Source organism: Globicephala melas, chromosome 3, assembly GCF_963455315.2.
Source record: "Globicephala melas chromosome 3, mGloMel1.2, whole genome shotgun sequence".
NCBI classification, from domain to species: domain Eukaryota; kingdom Metazoa; phylum Chordata; class Mammalia; order Artiodactyla; family Delphinidae; genus Globicephala; species Globicephala melas.
Window position 1 is genome coordinate 156225670 of NC_083316.1, and position 18554 is coordinate 156244223.

The 18554-nt window shown below is 34.0% G+C and overlaps 2 pseudogenes; both read right to left on the minus strand.

Moving 5' to 3' along the window:
- Nucleotides 1-3235: 3235 nt before the first annotated feature.
- On the minus strand, nucleotides 3236-6284 carry LOC115846240 (olfactory receptor 2AK2-like; annotated as a pseudogene).
- Nucleotides 6285-6442: 158 nt separating this feature from the next.
- On the minus strand, nucleotides 6443-11160 carry LOC115846239 (olfactory receptor 2AK2-like; annotated as a pseudogene).
- Nucleotides 11161-18554: the final 7394 nt, after the last annotated feature.

Consider the following 18554-nt stretch of genomic DNA (forward strand, 5'->3'; position numbering starts at 1 on the left):
TTTACATTATTTTCTCTTGTTATTGTGTCTTTGTTTACAGGGACCCCAGCCAAGAACTTAGAAGAGTAAAAAGAAATGATACTTATCCTCCCCTACACATACATTACAGTTTTCTTTTTTCTGCCTCCCACTTAGTGTAATTTAGCTTTGCAAGGCAGGAAAACAACCATTTTATATAAAGCACAAATAGTTTACGTGCATAAAATATTTCAAACAAGGAAAACATCCAAAGTTAATTATTATTTAAAACCAATTAATTATTAAAAATTAAGATGTCTTAAATGACCAATCTGAAATTTGGAGATGACAATCTTCAGAATAATATACATTCCTCTTGCAAATATAAGTTGCTACAACCATTTTGGAAAATATTTGGCATTATACAATAACCTTGACCATTTTAATACACTATGAACCAGCAACTTCACTCATATATGTATATCCAATATAAACTCTTGTACATGGGAAACAGGAGGTATGTACATAAATATTCATAAATGCACCACATGTAACTGGACGAAAACTGGAAAACTGGAAAAAGTCAAGCATCGATTGACAAAAAAACAAACAAACAAAAAGAAGTGTTTGATAATATAATAAAATAGAATGCTATCTAACAATGAAAAGTATAGATTGCAGTTATAGCTAGCTCTATAAATATAGCAAAATAATGCCAAGTTAAAAAACGTAAGTTCTAAAAAACATGACCTACAGCACAAGAAATTTTTATAAAGTCCAAAATTCTAATGGTAAAAATTCTATAAACTTCCAAGAATACATATATTTGGTAATATTATAAATATTGCAAGGGAATAATATTCTAGAAAATCAGAATAATGGGGGAGGCATGAGATAGGATAGGTGAAACTCTGAAGAGCTCTAACAATTTTACTGTTGTATTTATTTATTTATTTTGGCTGCATCGGGTCTTGCTTGCAGCAGGTGGGATCTTCATTGAGGCATGCAGGATCTTTTGCTGCAGCATGCGGGCTTTTCATTGTGCTGCGCAGGCTTCTCTCTAGTTGTGGCTTGCAGGTTTCCTCTCTCTAGTTGTGGTGCGTGGGCTCCAGGGAGCGTGGGCTCTGCAGTCGTGGTGCATGGACTCCAGAGTGCATGGGATCTGTAGTTTGCGGAACGTGGGCTCTCTAGTTGAGGCACGTGAGCTCAGTAGTGGTGTGCAGGGGCTTAGCTGCCCCATGGCACGTGGGATCTTGGTTCCCCGACCAGGGATTGAACCCACATACCCTGCATTGGAATATGGATTCTCTACCACTGGACCACCAGGGAAGTCCCCAATTTTACTGTTTTAATTCTTGGGTTGGTGGTGGGCTTATGGGTGCACATTATATTGTAAACAAGTAAGCTAACTAAAGAAAATCCAATTTATTGGATTTATTTAATAATCCTAAGATTATTAAAATTGTAATTAAACATATTGACAATGGACACAAAGTTGTTGTCAGTGATTCTCTAACATATTTCACAGAAAATTTACTTTAAATTTAGCACCAATTCATTGCATTACCTACACAAAAACTTAGGTGTTAAGAAGTTTTCATGTATGCCTAGTTGGAATATTAGATACCAATACCACAATTTAAATGTTTTTTTAAACTTAAACGTATAACTTACCTATGGTCAAACAATTTCATCTCTAGGTATATAATTAAGAGAACTGAGTGCATATGCCCATAAGAAAATATTTGTATAGGAACGGTTATAGCAGCTTTATTCATAATAGCTAAAAATATCCAACATTCCAATAGAAGCATTAGTCATGTATGTATACAATGGAAAGCTAGTCAGCAATAAAAATGGCATCATCACTGAGTCCTTACTGAGGCAAAAATATGGTTGAATTTCATAAGCACTGAGAAAGAAAAGTCAGACACAAGATAAATTCCTCTTTGATTCCATTAATAAGGGCTTCTACTCAACATTGATAGAAGTCATAATAATGACCACTACAGGGACAAAGGTGCTAACAGTGAAAGAGCACAAAGAAACTGGACGACGGAAATGTTTCTCCTGTGGTTTTCCTGAAAAGTAATGACATTTTTTTTTTAACTTCCAGTTGACTAGTCCAAGATCTTAAATCAATTCTGCACTCTTTTAATTGCCATGCAATTCACATCATATCTGTTCTTAAGCCATAAATTTTGCCTTATACTAATCTCCAAAGATTGGTGATTTCATGCTCCTCCACTGTTACCACCTTGGTCCAAGGCAGTATCTAGTCACAACTGTACTAATGCAATGACTTCCTAATTGCCCGTTTCAATTCTCTCTGCAAACATGATAATGGTTGCCAATTATTGGATTAAAAGCCCAAATCCTCACAATGGTCATCCTTATATTTAAAATTCTGGCTCCATTACCTCTACTCATTTTCTACAACCCACCAATGTAATCCTCGATTTTCTTTGAACTGCCAGGCATGCCCTCTCTTCAGGACATTTACACTTGCTTCTTTCTGTGCCCAGAACATTCTTCACCAGAACTCCATTTGACTTATTAACTCCTCTCACTTCAATCTTTGACCAGATATCACCCTCATATTTGCCCTTTCATGGACAATATTATGTAAAATTATAAAACTGTCAGTCTTTTCCTATCCCAATTTCCAGCCCTTTTCATTACAATTGTTAGGGTTTTTTGTATATTTTCTCAATTTTTCTCTCTTATTTTATTAATTTTATGTGTCCCCACTCTGGGGACCTTCATGAGATCAGAGATTTCTGTCAGTTCTTTATTTTCTCCCCTATCCCCAGTGCCTATATTAGTGCCACACAGAGTAAAGCAATAAATCAGTTGTTGAGTAAATGCACAAATGAATGAATTATGTATTTTGCTCTATACTGCAGTTTACCTCAATGTTACAAAGGTTATCTTAATGTTATGTGGTTGGATAGATTGGATTTCCTGTGTGTTGCATTTCAGGTGATAAGGAGGACATTACAGAATGTGTTGTGAGATGTGAAGATTGAATTGACAGGGGTGGAATCTATTGCTTCAGAAGACAAACAAGGTTAACAACACTCTTTTTCCAGATTCCAGATTGTAAATCCATCTAGTTCCAATAACAATGTTTAAGTAAATTCTGAAACCCCCCAAAATCAAGACATTTATCAATTTTTATTTTATTTATATTGCTTAGCTTTTATATATTCTAAAACAGTATTCTAAGGACAGGTTTTAATTGTGCTTAATCTCAATCAGTAAGGGATTCCTAAAGTCACAGTTCCTGTATAAATATGCATGCCTCCAACAATCTCTTCATGACCCCAATAACCCCTTTATTCCTCAGGGTATAAATAAATGCATTCAAAAAAAGGTGTGATAATGATGTAAAACTCTGCTGCTCCCTCATCCTTTTATAAGCCTGCCACAATCAGGTGAGAAGAACAAGTGGAGATAGCTTTTTTCTGTCCTTTTCCTGAACTCATCTGGAATACCACAGTAAGTACACAGGCATAGGAAGCTAGAATGGCCATGAAAGGTAACAACAGTATAATAAGGTCACTCAGGAGAACTGTATATTCATACTGGGAAGTATCCTGAGACACCAATAGCAAGCACCAGGGATGGAACTTCACAGAAAAAGACATTAATGAGTCAAGAGCTACAGAAGGGAAGTTGATAATGCAAACAGCATATGTATTAAAGAGTTGACAGAACAACTGGTCCATGCACATGTGACCATGAACCAACAGATCATCTTGCTCATGAGTAAAGGGTAACGTAAAGGATGACAGATGGCTACATAGCGATCATAAGACATGAAACCAAGAAGAAGGGCTTCAGTTCCACCAAGTGTCAAGAACAAAAATGTTTGAATCTTACAACCTAAAAAAGTAATGGTCTTACTATTGGACAGAAAATTAATTGCCATCTTGGGCATGGTGGTGGAGAAGTACATCATGTCAATGAAAGAGAGCTGAGTAGAAAGTACATTGGACTGTGGAGTCAGATGTATTGATACAACTGGATGGGAAGTATCACTATGATATTTCCCCTTCAGAGTCACTGAAAAGAAGTTTTCAATAACAACAAAATGGCAAGTGTTTATTTGTCCCAATTGGAAAAGACAGAAATATAAAATCTGGATATTTTGCAATTATCTTTTCTTGTAGTGTTCTTACCAAATCTGCTATTTTTTGGAAGAATTTGAGAAAGTTTGGCTTTAATTCTTATTTAAATGTTTAGTAGAATTCACCCATGAAGACATCTAGTCCTTGGCTTTTATTTGTTGAGATTATTTTGATTATTACTTCAATATCCTTACTTGTTATTGATCTATTCAGATTTTCTATTTCTTCATGATTTCAGTCTTGGAAGATTGCATGTTCCTAGGAATTTATCCTGTTCAGGATATTCTTTTCTGGGTTATCCAATCTGCTTTCAAATAATTGTTCACAGTATTTTCTTATGATCCTTAATATTTCTGTACAATCAGAGTAATATCATTTTTTCCATTAATAATATTATTTATTTGATTCCTTCCTTTTTTATGGTTGTCTAGCTAAAGTTTCTTTCTATTGTGTTCCCTAATCTCTATTTTATTTATTTTTGTTGTGATTCTTTTAAAAAATATTTATTTCTGGTAATGTTGAGGTTAGTTTGTTCTTCTTTTCCTATGTCATTAAAATGCAAACAAAGGGTGTTTAATTTCTTTCTTTTCTTAACATCAGTGTTCATCACTATAAACATTCCCCTTAGAACTGCTTTTACTGTGTCCAATATGTGTTTTTTTTTAATATATTTTTATTTGTCTCGAGACACTTTTTGATTTCCCACTTGTTTTCTTCTTCCTAGGCCCACTGGTTTTTCAAGAGTGCAATTTTAATTTTCCACATATTTGTAAAATTTTCAAATTTCTCATTAATATTCATTCTATTTCCTACCATTGTAATTAAAATAGATATTTGATATGATTTCAATTTTCTTAAATTGGTTCATACTTATTTTGTGACCATATATAAGAGCTATCCTGGAGAATGCTTCATGAGAACTTCAGAAGAATGATTTGTGTTTAGTTGCTGTTGTATGTCAGTACACGTCTGTTAGGTTCGTTGGTCTAAAGATCAGTTTAAGTCAGTCATTTCCTCAGTCTGTGTTTATGATCTATCTATTGTTTATTGTTGCAAGTGGGTACTGCAGTCCTTGACTGTTACTGTACTGTGTATATTTCTCCCTTCAATTCTCTTAATATTTGTTCAACATTAGAACATTAGTGTTCTAATGTTGAATACACACATATTTACTATTGGTTTATATCTTGATGAATTGGCTATCTTTTCATTATATAATGACTTTATTTGTCCATTGTGACAGATTTTGTCTTAAAGACTATTTGGTCTGCTATATGTATAGCCAATACTGCTCTATTTTGGTTAATACTTGCATAGAATATCTTTTTCCAACCATTCACTTTTAGCTTAAATATGATCTTAAAGTTAAAGTGTGTCTCTTGTATGCAGCATTTGGTTGAGTCTTAGTTTTTTGCCACTCAGAAACTCTATGTGTTTTGATTCTAAAATTTAATGTGTTTAGAGTTAAAGTGATTATTGATAAGCAAGGGAAAACTATTGCCATCATGGTCATTGTTTTTTGTTTTTTGTTTGCGGTATGTGGGCCTCTCACTGTTGTGGCCTCTCCCGTTGCGGAGCACAGGCTCCGGATGCGCAGGCTCAGTGGCCATGGCTCACGGGCCCAGCTGCTCCACGACATGTGGGATCTTCCCAGACCGGGGCACGAACCCGTGTCCCCTGCATCGGCAGGCAGACTCTCAACCACTGTGCCACCAGGGAAGCCCATGGTCATTGTTTTCTAACTGTTTTGTTGTTCTTACATTCCTTTCTTTTTCTTTACTGTCTTCCTTTTGTAATATGTTTATTTTTTGTACTGGTATGCTTTGATTCCTTTCTCTTCATCTTTTGTATATCTACTATAAGATTTTGCTTTGTGGTTACCATGAGGCTTATATAAAGCATCTTATAGTCATAACAGCCTATTTCAATCTAATATAACTTGAACTTCAGTAGCAGACAAAAATTCAACAGTTTTACTCCCCACGTGTGTTTTATTTATGCTACACTTTACATCTTCTTATATTGTCTATACATTATGGACTTTATTTATCTCTAGTTATTTTTAATACTGTTTTGGTCAGGCCACTTACCAAGGTCTGAGGCAAGTGTGGATCTTCTGAGGTCTGTGGATGAATGGGACTCCCTCAGGTCCTTGGTCAGTAGGGCTGTCACTGGTACAAGGATTATCCTCATGGTACACAGATAAGCCTACAGAAAGCAGGTCTGTTACAAGGTTTGTGGGTAGGTGTGGCTCCCACCAAGTCCCTGGAAGGGTTCCTCTTGGGAAACTGTGCAGTTTTTCAAGAGGTGAGACTGGCTCTCTACCACAATAGAGTAGGGCAGGAACTAAGTCACAGGGCTGCTTCAGTGTCCACAGTGAGGACAGGGCTCTGCAGGCCTGCTTCATTGGCAATTGATGTGTGGCTTTTCCGAGATCTCTTTGTGGAGAGTGCTGGTGACAGGACCAAGGTTAACATGGCTGTAGGTGAATCCACAGGGGATTGGGGTTTTTTCTGAGTCCATAATGAGGACCACTGTCAAAGACCTTGACAAGTGGGTCAGGCATGCCCTCTCAAAGATGTCTTTCTTGATCTTGGGCTCCGCTGGAGTTTCACAGTTTCCTACTGGGCTTACGAAACTCCTCAAAAGCCATTTTTGTTCTTGGATGGCTGCCACGTTCTTGTTGCTGTGGGAAATGCAAACAGAGGAAACTCTTATTCTCTCATCTTGCTCAATCATAATTCTTGTCAATTATAAAATTGTGCTTTTTTTGAGAGAGAAAATATTTACAAATGAGAATAACTTTGCAAAGGAGATAAGTAGAAAAGAGATTGTGAACTAAAATCACTAATTAAGGAGTTAACTTTTTTTGATTACCAAATGTTTGGTCACCTAATTCACTCAAAGAAAATATTCTCAACACTTTCCTCCAGAGACAACCAAAAGTCTCATTTAGTCATGGATGATGAGCAGGTATGCAGAAGGTTCCAAAATGTCTTCACTTATCTTATGACTCATAAAATGCAAGTCATTGAAATACCTAACATAGTTGATGAATCAGGATCCTGAGAACAGCAATATACACGCCCATGTGGAAAGCAAGATTAGGAACAACACAAGAATTGTTCCATAGACATTCCCAAATCTCACTCATTTGAATGCACCCTATATTTTGGTTGAAGAACATTCATAAATAAAGCCAATTTTTTTCTTGTTGAATAGTTTTCTCATTTTGTAATTATTGCTCCTGGAATTTTCCTCTAGAATAGTTTTCCTTTTCCAAGATCCATATTGATTTATCTACCATGATAAGTGTAAAAATTATCCTCTGTGAGCACTGGTTTTCCCAGACAATTTCTTGTGGATGGATAGTTGGGGTCTGTGAGTGAAAGAATATGGCTTTACAAATATTCACTGCATTCTTCTTATCTTAATGGAAGAAATGACTTCCACATTCCACATATATGGACCTGGACATGTTCTTTGTTTTGCTCATTGCCATGTTACTGAAAGTGTCTGTGTACCATTATAACTAAACTCTCAAAAATCAATGATATAAAAAGAATCTTAAAGGAAGGTGGGGGAAAAAAGTAACCCATGATGGAACCCCGTTAGTCAATCAGCGAATTTCTCAGCAGAGACTCTACCGGCCTGGAGAGAGTGAAATGACACATTCAAAGTGTTAAATGATTAAAATTTCTAACCAAGAATACTTTATACAGCAAAGTTATCATTCAGATATATAGGAGAAATAGACTTTCCCAGGCGAAGAAAAGCTAATGGTGTTAGTTCATCATCACTAGACTTGCCTTGCAGGAAATGCTCCAACTAAAATGTTTCTGAATAGCAAAATAAAGGATCAATGAAGTTAAATATAACCTCCAGAATGGGAAAAAAAAATCTTCAAACCATATATCCATATATTTAAGGAGTTAAAATATATTAAAAAACTCATACAACTCAATAGCAAAAAAATAAAAATTTCAATTAAATGTGGGCAAAAGGCCAGAATAGATTTTTCCAGAGAATATATGTGAAGGTCACCAAGTACATAAAATTAATGCTCAACATTATTATTTTCAGGGTAGTACAAATCAAAACCAAAATGGCATAATACCTCACTCATGATAGAATGACTATAATCAAGAAAACAATATGTAACAAGTGTTGAGGATGTGGCTAAAAAGGAACACTTGTGTGCTGTCATTGGGAGTATAAGTTGGTACAACCACTATGAAAAACAGTATGGACTTTTTTCAAGAAATTAAAAATAGGACTTCTGTATGATGTAGCAATCTTACTTTTGGGAATAATCCAAAAGAAATGAAAAAAGAATACTGATGAGATATCTGCACTCCAACATTTATTGCATCATTATTCACAAAAGCCAATATATGGAAACAACCTAAGTGTTTGTCAATGAATGAATGGATAAGAAACTGTGGTACATAAATACACAATGAAATATTTCCAGTCATAAATAAAAAGAAAATCCTGCCAATAGGAACAATATGGATGGAGCTTGAGGGCATTATGCCCTCAAGTGAAAAAAAGTCAGACAGCGAAAAGCAAATACTATATGATATTACTTATATTTGGTATCTGAAAAAGCTATAATTGTAGAAACAGAGGTTAGAATGGTGGGTATCATGAACTGGGGTTTGAGTTAAATGGGGAGATGTTGTTCAAAGAGAACAAACCTCCAGTTGGAATAGGAGTAAGTTTTCAATCTAATGTGCATAATGTTGATTTTAGTTAATAGTATTGTATTATGTATTGAAAGTTGCTAAGAGAGTAGATCATAAAATTTCTCATCTCAAAAATGAAATAATAGCTATGTGACATGATGAAGCTGTTATGGAGGAGCTACTGCCAGAGTGGAAATTATGTGCACAATTAAATGACTTGTTCCATTTGTTCAGTTCATGATCTTAGACTAATTCTGAGCTTTTAAAATTTCATCACATTTCACATCAGATCTGCCAAAAAACCTCAAATATGGAATCTGGCTACTTCTTGCTCCTCCTCAATTACCATTTTGGTCCAATATATTTTATCACAAGGAGACTGCTGCAATGGCTTCACAGCCCATTTCAATCCTCTTTGCAAAACCCAATAATGATTCTGGATCATCTTAAATTAAACACAAATTTTTTATATTAGTCTACTTTATAATCTGTTTTCACTATATCTACTCATTTCCTACAACCCATCAACTTACTTACATTTTGAGCTTCTTTGAATTTGCCAAGCATTTTCTCTACATGTGACATTCTCATTTGCTTCTTCCTCTACCAGAAAACACATCACCAGCTATCCATTTGACTTACTTCATAATCCTCTTTCAGTCTTTGACCAAATATCACCTTCTTAGTGTACCTTTGGTGGACAATTTTAAATAATATTGCAAATTTCCCATTAAAATTTCTTGCTTTATTTTTTCATTATTACTTTTTCATTATTACTTTTTGATACACTGCAAAATTTGTTATATATTGAATATCTCCCCAAACTGGAATAGAAACATTATGAGATCAGAGACATCTGTCATTTTTATCTTTGATTACTTCCTTATTACTAGTGTCACACATGTAATTAAAACATTACACATTTGTTGAATGAGTGGATTATGTACTTTGCTCCATTTGATCACTTATAGATTCTCTTAATTTTATGTGTTTGGATAAATAATATTTCCCATGCATTGGATTTCAGGTTCTAAAAGGGCAATTAAAATATTTATAATATGAAAACTGTGGGGTAACAGAGTTGAATTCTACTGCTTTAGTAGTTAAACAATTTGGAAAATCACACTGTTTCTTTAGCTTCTATACTGAAAATTCATCTAATTCCAATAACAATGTGTGAGGTACTTCTGATATCAGGAAAGAATCAAGATTTTTATCATTTTATTTATTTAATAAACTTTTCATAGACTTTACATTTGTCTAGGCAGTATTCTTAGAGTATGCATATTCCAAAACAGTATTCTAGGCATAGCTTTTTATGTTGTTCGGTCTCAGCCAAAAGGGAGGTCCTACAGTCACATTTTCTGTACAAATATATATGGTCCCAATAGTCTCTTCAAGGCCCCCATAACTCATTTATTCCTCAAGCTGTAGATAAATGGGTTCAGAAGAGGTGTAACAACGGTGTAAAACACTGCTACTATCTTATCCTCTTCAGGGGACTGAAAGGAGGGTGGCCTTGTATAGGTGGAGAGAGAGGTCACATAGAATGAGCTTGTCACAGTTAGGTGACAGGAACAAGTAGAGAAAGCTTTTTTCTGTCCATTTCCTGAACTCATGTGGAATACCACAGTAAGCACACAGGCATAGGAAGCTACAATGGCCATGAAAGGTAACAACAGAATAATAAGTCCACTCAGGACTATTGTATATTCATACTGGGAAGTGTCCTGACACACCAATGGCAACATGGATAACAACAGAATAATAAGGCCACTGAGGACTATTATATATTCATACTGGGAAGTGTCCTGAGACACCAATGGCAACATGGATGGAACTTCACAGAAGAATGATTAATGAGTTGAGAGCTACAGAGGGGAGGTTGAAATGCATACACTGTATGTATTCAAGAGTTGATGGAACAACTGGTCCATGCACACGTGACCATGAGCCAACAGATATTCTTGCTCATGAGTACAGGGTAACATAATGGATGACAGATGACTACATAGCGATCATAAGACATGAAACCAAGAAGAAGGGCTTAAGTTCCACCAAGGGCCAAGAACGCAAATGCTTGAATCTCACAGCCTAAAAAAGTAATGGTCTTACTATTAGACAGAAAGTTAATTGCCATCTTGGGCACAGTGGTGGAGATGTACATGATGTCAATGAAAGAGTGATGACTGAATAGAAAGTATGTTGGAGTGTGGAGTCTGGTGTCCAATCGGATGAGAAGAATCAGTATGATATTCCCCATCAGAGCCACTGAAAACAGAATTGCAATGGCAGCAAAGAGAAAAGAGTCGATTGGATCATATTGGAAAAGACGGAGAAAGTACAAAATCTGTTTAAACAGTTTGATTTCCTGTTTTCATGGCTTAACTAAAAATATAAAAGCAGATAATATTTGAGAATTTCATGTAGCATTTCTGATTTCCCTTTAAGAGAAAAAGATGATGATTATTAAATGTAAGAAAATTTTCTTGAATCACCTTAGGTGAATATATCTCTCTCTACTCAATACAGTAAATCTTTTTCTGTTAAACAATAGCCACTAAACAAATTATAAAATAAAATAAAAAAACCTTTTTACTGAATGTAGAATTAAATATATTTTGAAAATAAAAATAAACATTGAGATGCCTTGCCAACATAAATTATTTTCCTCTTTTGTAAATATTAATATCTTCAGGGTGATACACTGTAGCTGAGTTCTTTTGTTATAAACATAGTCTTCTAATTAATTCACTTGTATAAATAATAAAATTGTCATGACAGTGTTGGTCATATATATTATAATTTTTAAATGTTTACTGTACTCCATTTTGAATTTATATTGGCTATGAAATAGTATAAAGTATAATAACACATGCAGCCTTTATGAATTAATTGGTGTTTACTTCTTCCTGTGAATGTAGAAGAGATTTAATCAATTGAGGAAAAAATATACCAGACATGAGGAAAAACTTGAGTATGAATTAATAAAATATAAATTTAAAACTTATTTAACTTTGACTCAAGTAGCATTTTAAAAATGGTTGATTCAAAGCTAATAAATTTAATTTTTTTCTCCTTTAATTTCTGACATAAACCTGTCCCTTGTGTAATTCCAGAGCAAATAATGTCTGCTAACTAGAGGTCCCTTGGTCTCAAAACATTTAATAAAATTGCAGAAGAAAATATTAAATTTAGCATTTAAATTTAGCATCTTAGGATTTATTGTGTATCTATATTATGGGCATGACACATTGTTTCTGAAACTCTAAATATGAACCAGACTGATTTTGTCCATCAAAAGTTTACAGCTATTCTCTATCACAACCATGTATGACTGTCAGCCTGTCTACATAAGGAGACAGCAGGGATGAGGCAAAGTGAGTAGACTGACACAGATAGATGTGTTAATAACAGGCTGCTATACTGAGAAATAATAAGGGTATTATTGAACTATGAGAAAAGGTTTTAATACAAATGAATAAGTGAGAAACCATAGGACAGTTTGAGAAAAGCTTGGGAGATCTTATAAATATGTCATTATGCATACAAGAATTCATGTATACCCTCTTTACAATTTCTTTCTTAAAATACCATGAAGTATGTCAGGACACAAAAAGAAATAAGCATATAATAATATTAGCCTAAGAAGAGACATAATAAAATATTCCAGATTTATCTAAAATTATCTGCATATATAAAACTGTATTTAAACATAAAATAAAATACCTCCCAAGGTTAACTGCAAAATTCAGAACAGGAGTGAAGTATATGTCAAGGAAGCACCTCTACCCACCTTGTAAATTTGAGAGCACATACTGAATGTGCAAAATGGGGCAGAAGGATAGAAAATCCCCATGGGAATCCTCCTGAACCATAGAATGTCAGAGAGCCATAAAATTACTGACCAAAGTCAATGCTTTTTAGCCTAGGTAAAATCCAAATTCTTCTATTTTAAACCCAACTGTGTTCTTTACTATTGAGAGGATGATTTTTTTAAATTTGAGCTATGCATGAAAGAAATAATAGTAAAAGACTATCAGTTACTTCTAAATCAAGATAGAGAATTAGAAAATTACTGATACCTCAGTAGAAATTTGAAAGTATTAGGTAAGACTTATTATAAAGCTATTGTGAAACAAAGATAAGAAATTCAAAATATTTTCAACAAAACTAGCCAACACTGTTATCAAAATATGACAAACAAGAGGACTGACAAAATCACTGCTGAATTAAACATGCAAATCTGAATACAATTATGACAAGCAGAATTCCATGAACTATTACAAAGTTATAGTTACCTGTTATCAGCCAAGCTGATATAAAACAGACAAGTCCTACTAAAAATAAACATATCAGTAAGTTAAATAAGAATGATACTATACACTTTAATATATTCCAAAAATAATTTGATCTAATTGAAACCAATTCTTAATAAAAATATTATTAAACAGGCTATCTTTATAGATCCTTACTCCAAAGAACAGTGTTTCTACCTGAAACAAAAAACACAGTGATATAAAGATGAATACTTATTTAATTCAGAAAACAAAATTAAAAATGCATTGTACCATACTGTTAAATTTTTTAATGTCCTAGCCCAGAAATAAGAGACACAAAAAATAGCAATAACAAAAAAAAGACAGAGCTAACAATTGCTTTTTGAATATTACTAAAACTAGTAATATTCCTATATACTTTCATCCCCTTTACAGTAGTCGAAAATATTTTCACATTACTAATAACAAACGATGAGAGTTAAATACAATAATTTACATGTTTATCATAAAAATTGGCTTATGTTTTTTAAAATAAACGGAATAACAGACATAGCTTGTGATTTATGGAATATAATAAATATCATCATATAGCACTTCTTAGTAAACTAATGAATGGAAATCTACCCTAAATTTCAAAGTTGTATATTTCATGTCATAATGTAATTATGGTGATAAATATCTGGAATTAAATAATCAAGCTTGAAGGAATCTGAAAAAGGTTGACAAGAGAGTAAGAGGAGGAAATGCCACCTACGAGATTTTACAGAGAAAAATTATTGAAATAGTAGAAAATTTGTCAGATATTGGTCTTTTATTACTTTCAGAGAGTAGGTCGTGGATGTTCTGGGTTTAATCAGAATCTTTACACACAAGACAAATTTTAGAGTGTGTAGTTAACTGAGCTGCTTTCCTTTAGCTCTGATTTGTTTTTGGTCAAATGATGTATTAATCACACTTGATTCCCCATGAATTCATGGCAGTCTGGAATATAGTTTAAATTTGTGTCATGATTAAAACATATATTTATTATCCTCTTTATTTCTTTTATTTATTTATTTATTTATTTTGCGGTATGCGGGCCTCTCACTGCTGTGGCCTCTCCCGCTGCGGAGCACAGGCTCCGGACGCGCAAGCTCAGCGGCCATGGCTCACGGGCCCAGCCGCTCCGCGCCATGTGGGATCTTCCTGGACCGGGGAACGAACCTGCGTCCCCTGCATCGGCACGCGGACTCTCAACCACTGTGCCACCAGGGAAGCCCCCTATTTATTTCTTCTAAATAAAGAGAGAAATTTTAAGTCTTTTGATAAGCATATAAAAACTTATCTAATTAGGTTTTCTCTCAACTCTGATTCCAAGGATAATTAATTTATACTGTGGTAAGTATTAAAAACAATTAATGGTGTAAAACCCTCTCCATAAAGTTGAAGCCCTCAATTTTTGTCTATGCCACCTATTATGTATTATAAAAAATAAATCATTTAATAGATGAAGGAAAAGTGCTAAAATAAATGTTAAGTTCAGAAGTAGCTAAAAGACATCCTGTATCTCATATCCCCCCTAAGAAGAAATCTCCCATGTCCCAGCCTCTTCTTCCAACATCCAAAGTCATTTCTCTGATTTTGACAAAATTCCAAATGAGAGAGTCAATTAGCATTAATAAAAAAGAAATATACTGAAGATTGGAAGATTTTATGGTACTATATTTACCAATAGATTTAAACAGATTACAAATTTCAATCCTAAAAGAGTCTAATTATAATATAGCTCCAGTGCATTAGGTAATATCTAGCACCTTTTTAAAATTTTTTTTTTTTAAGAAGATGTTGGGGGTAGGAGTTTATTAATTAATTAATTTAGTTTTGCTGTGTTGGGTCTTCGTTTCTGTGTGAGGGCTTTCTCTAGTTGTGGCAAGCGGGGGCCACTCTTCATCGTGGTGCGCGGGCCTCTCACTATCACGGCCTCTCTTGTTGCGGAGCACAGGCTCCAGATGCGCAGGCTCATCAGTTGTGGCTCACGGGCCTAGTTGCTCCGCGGCATGTGAGATCCTCCCAGACCAGGGCTCGAACCCGTGTCCCCTGTATTAGCAGGCCGATTCTCAACCACTGTGCCACCAGGGAAGCCCCCATCTAGCACCTTTAATGTCAGCTAATGTCAAATTAAAATAACATCCACTTAAAATGTGTTGTAACCAAAACCAGAACCTTTGGCAGTGAGAGAAGAAGCAATATTAACATTTTTATTCACTATGGTAGATTTGAGAACTCATTTACTATTATTAGCTCTATAAACTGAAAATCACAAATTTCTACCTAAACAACTTCGTCAAAGAAACAATTAAATGTGTACATATTTTTATCATGATTCACCCTCTCCAGATCCTTATCCTTATTCATATATATTTTTTTGCATTGTTCCATTGACTTTTGAGTTCTGTTTTTATTAAAAATCTTTATTGTAGGGTTAATTTAAAGATATTTGTAACTCATCTCAGGGCATGGAAACAAAAAATGTGTGGAACTGAAAGCCATGGATATAGAGCATATGTCTACTCAATATCATCAGGCAACAATAAAAGTTTATAAAAATGGAACTATTAATAGCTAGCACTGTTATGGAGCCATACGACTTACAGAATATTTATTTGAATAGAACTGCATAAAATTCTCCCCATACGTTTGTACTTTTTGAAATACTTTACCTCCTTTACACACTTTCATCATTCCCAAAATATTATGGACTATAATTATATGCTAAGCATAACATAAAAACTTGAAGATAAAATAAGGAAGAAGAAGACATGTTCCCTACTGTAACTGGGAATACAAGGATGCTCTAGGGACATGCTCTCTTAGGTAGAGGAGACACAGGACTAGTGAATCCTGGTCCTAGCTCACTGCACCAAGATGCTCCCCAGCCCCTTTGCCCTTGTAACCCTGAGATGATTCAAATTCAATATAAGTAAATAAACTTCAAATACAGACCTTTATATTATTTTTGCATAAGTAATATCTGTGTAAACTTAGCCATCCAAGAAATAGTCCAAATTAAAAATATGTGCATGCAAGAAAAATAATAAAATTAATCTTAACATAACTATTGAAGTGAAATACAATATTTAAAATATAATGTCTAAGAGTAGTCACAGTTTTTGCTTTAAGTATGTGTTGCAGTAAACTCATCGAGGAACTAGTTTCTTTTGACTTCAGATGATACAGCAGTCTAAACAGTTACATGATACTGAATGTGGTTTTTACCATGAATGAGACTTCTTTACCTTCATCAAGCCATGTCCCTGATGCTTACCTTGAAAGCATAGGTTATCCACTAGATAGACATATCATTGTCTTTCATTTCATAAAACATTTAAAGTTCATTTCCACTGAGGTATATTGCCCCTTATACAGAGATAAAGATCATTCTTCTAGGATATTTTACCTGAAATAAAATAATAATCAGGGAATAAGAGATGGAGCTGAAAATCAGTATAAGAATGATTCCCTACTACCCCAGTTAGAGGTAGTAATTAGAATCACAGCAATTCCTTTTTCAATAATCTTTTAAAATAAAATTGTATTGCTTGAGGGTCATAGAAAGACCACATATATTCTTAATGATCAATCTATTTAATGTGGCACTACTGCAGAGTCATAAAAATACATTTTTGAAAAATCTATAATTTGAAACACATTTTCAGAACTATTACTATACTATGACTTTGTAAGATTATTGTTATTTTTTCCCCTTGAACAATAAGCCTTCAATCATTTAGCATGAAAAAATCAGTGGAGAATAGAATTTAAACAAAAAGGTCATTTTCTCAACCTTATGAAAGACTTCTAAAGGCTCAAATTAAAATGGGCTGATGGGGGCTTCCCTGGTGGCGCAGTGGTTGGGAGTCTGCCTGCCGATGCAGGGGACACGGGTTCATGCCGCGGGGCGGGGAGAGGCCACAGCAGTGAGAGGCCCGCATACTGCAAAAAAAAATAAATAAATAAATAAAATAAAATGGGCTGATGGAAATTTATATGTTGTTTGCAAAAGACTTTTAAGGAAAACTTGGTCTCTAGTCTACAATTAAAAACATTGGCTGTCTGCACTCCAAAAAAAAAAATGAGGTGTGTGTGAATATACAAAATAATTTTGTTCAAATGAAAACAATCAGATAAAAATTAGCATATAGTTGTTAAAAATTATCACATACTTCTATTTCACCTTTAAAAAATACATAGGTTAGACTGTACATAATGATAACCAACTGTTACATAGTTTGTTATATTTTGAATAAAATAAGTATGATGTTTCAAGGAATTATATGACCCAGGCAATAAATTTTTGCCTAAAAGAATCTTAAGAAGATTACCATACTCATGGTAGCAGGAGACTTATTTCTGAAAGTCCACAGGTCCAATACGAATGTTATAGCAAGTTAGAGTTCACTGTACCCAAGTTCATAGAGAGGAAGTTAGATAATGGCATGTTATTCACTTAATGTTATTCTATTGCAACAAGATTTACTTAGTCTGGGTAAATTAAAGAGAGGTTAGATTTTAATAAGTCAATCTCTCTAAAATAACTCTATGAAATGAGATGACATAGGCAACACGTTTGCTCAGGTTAAAAATAAACAACAACAACAAATATATATATATACATATATATAATACATATACACACACATATTCACACACTACATATGCAAACACACATACCTATTATATATATATACATATATATATATGAATACACACACATACATAAAATGCAATAAATTCAGAAGCAAAATGATATAGGTTACACTTCAGAGGATATAAACACAGTCTTATTACAACCTGTATTAACTAGGGTATAACTTCCTATTGGATTAGCACATATCTTTATCTTCATTTTCCCCAACTATAATACGTAATATTTTTTATTTGGAATATGTTCTAACACTTTTCTCTAAAATGCCTTATAACAATTTCCTCAGGAAAAATTTCAATGAGCAGACAATCACTGCATGAGCATTTTAGGCAGAAACATGAGTATTTTTTTGGAATCTGAGTGTCATATTTTAAATAAAATTTTAAGTCCCTTTGATGGTTAACACTTGCCTCAAATCCAATTACTAATGTAAATGTTTCTAGAATACTAAGGAACAAATCTAACTTTGAGCGTGCTGAAACTTGTACAGTGTTGGATGAACTCCTTGAGAAAAAGAAAACAAAAATACAAATACAAAATTCCATATGTCCTTAGAAAATTTCCCTTAAGTTTCTTGAGTTTCAAATCTGTTTTAAGTGGAGTAACTTAGCAGTGTCTATCAGTTTATCATTTTTTAAATTTTCACTTCATATTGTGTGAGAAAAATATTTTTTGTGTTATATAACAATAAAAGTAAATTACTTAGCATGTTTATGGGAAAATTAAAATAGTGGCCTTGGTATGAAAATGGAAGTATGTCCTTAGGTTTCTATACATTGACTCAGGGGGTAGAGGTGGATTGCAGTGGTGG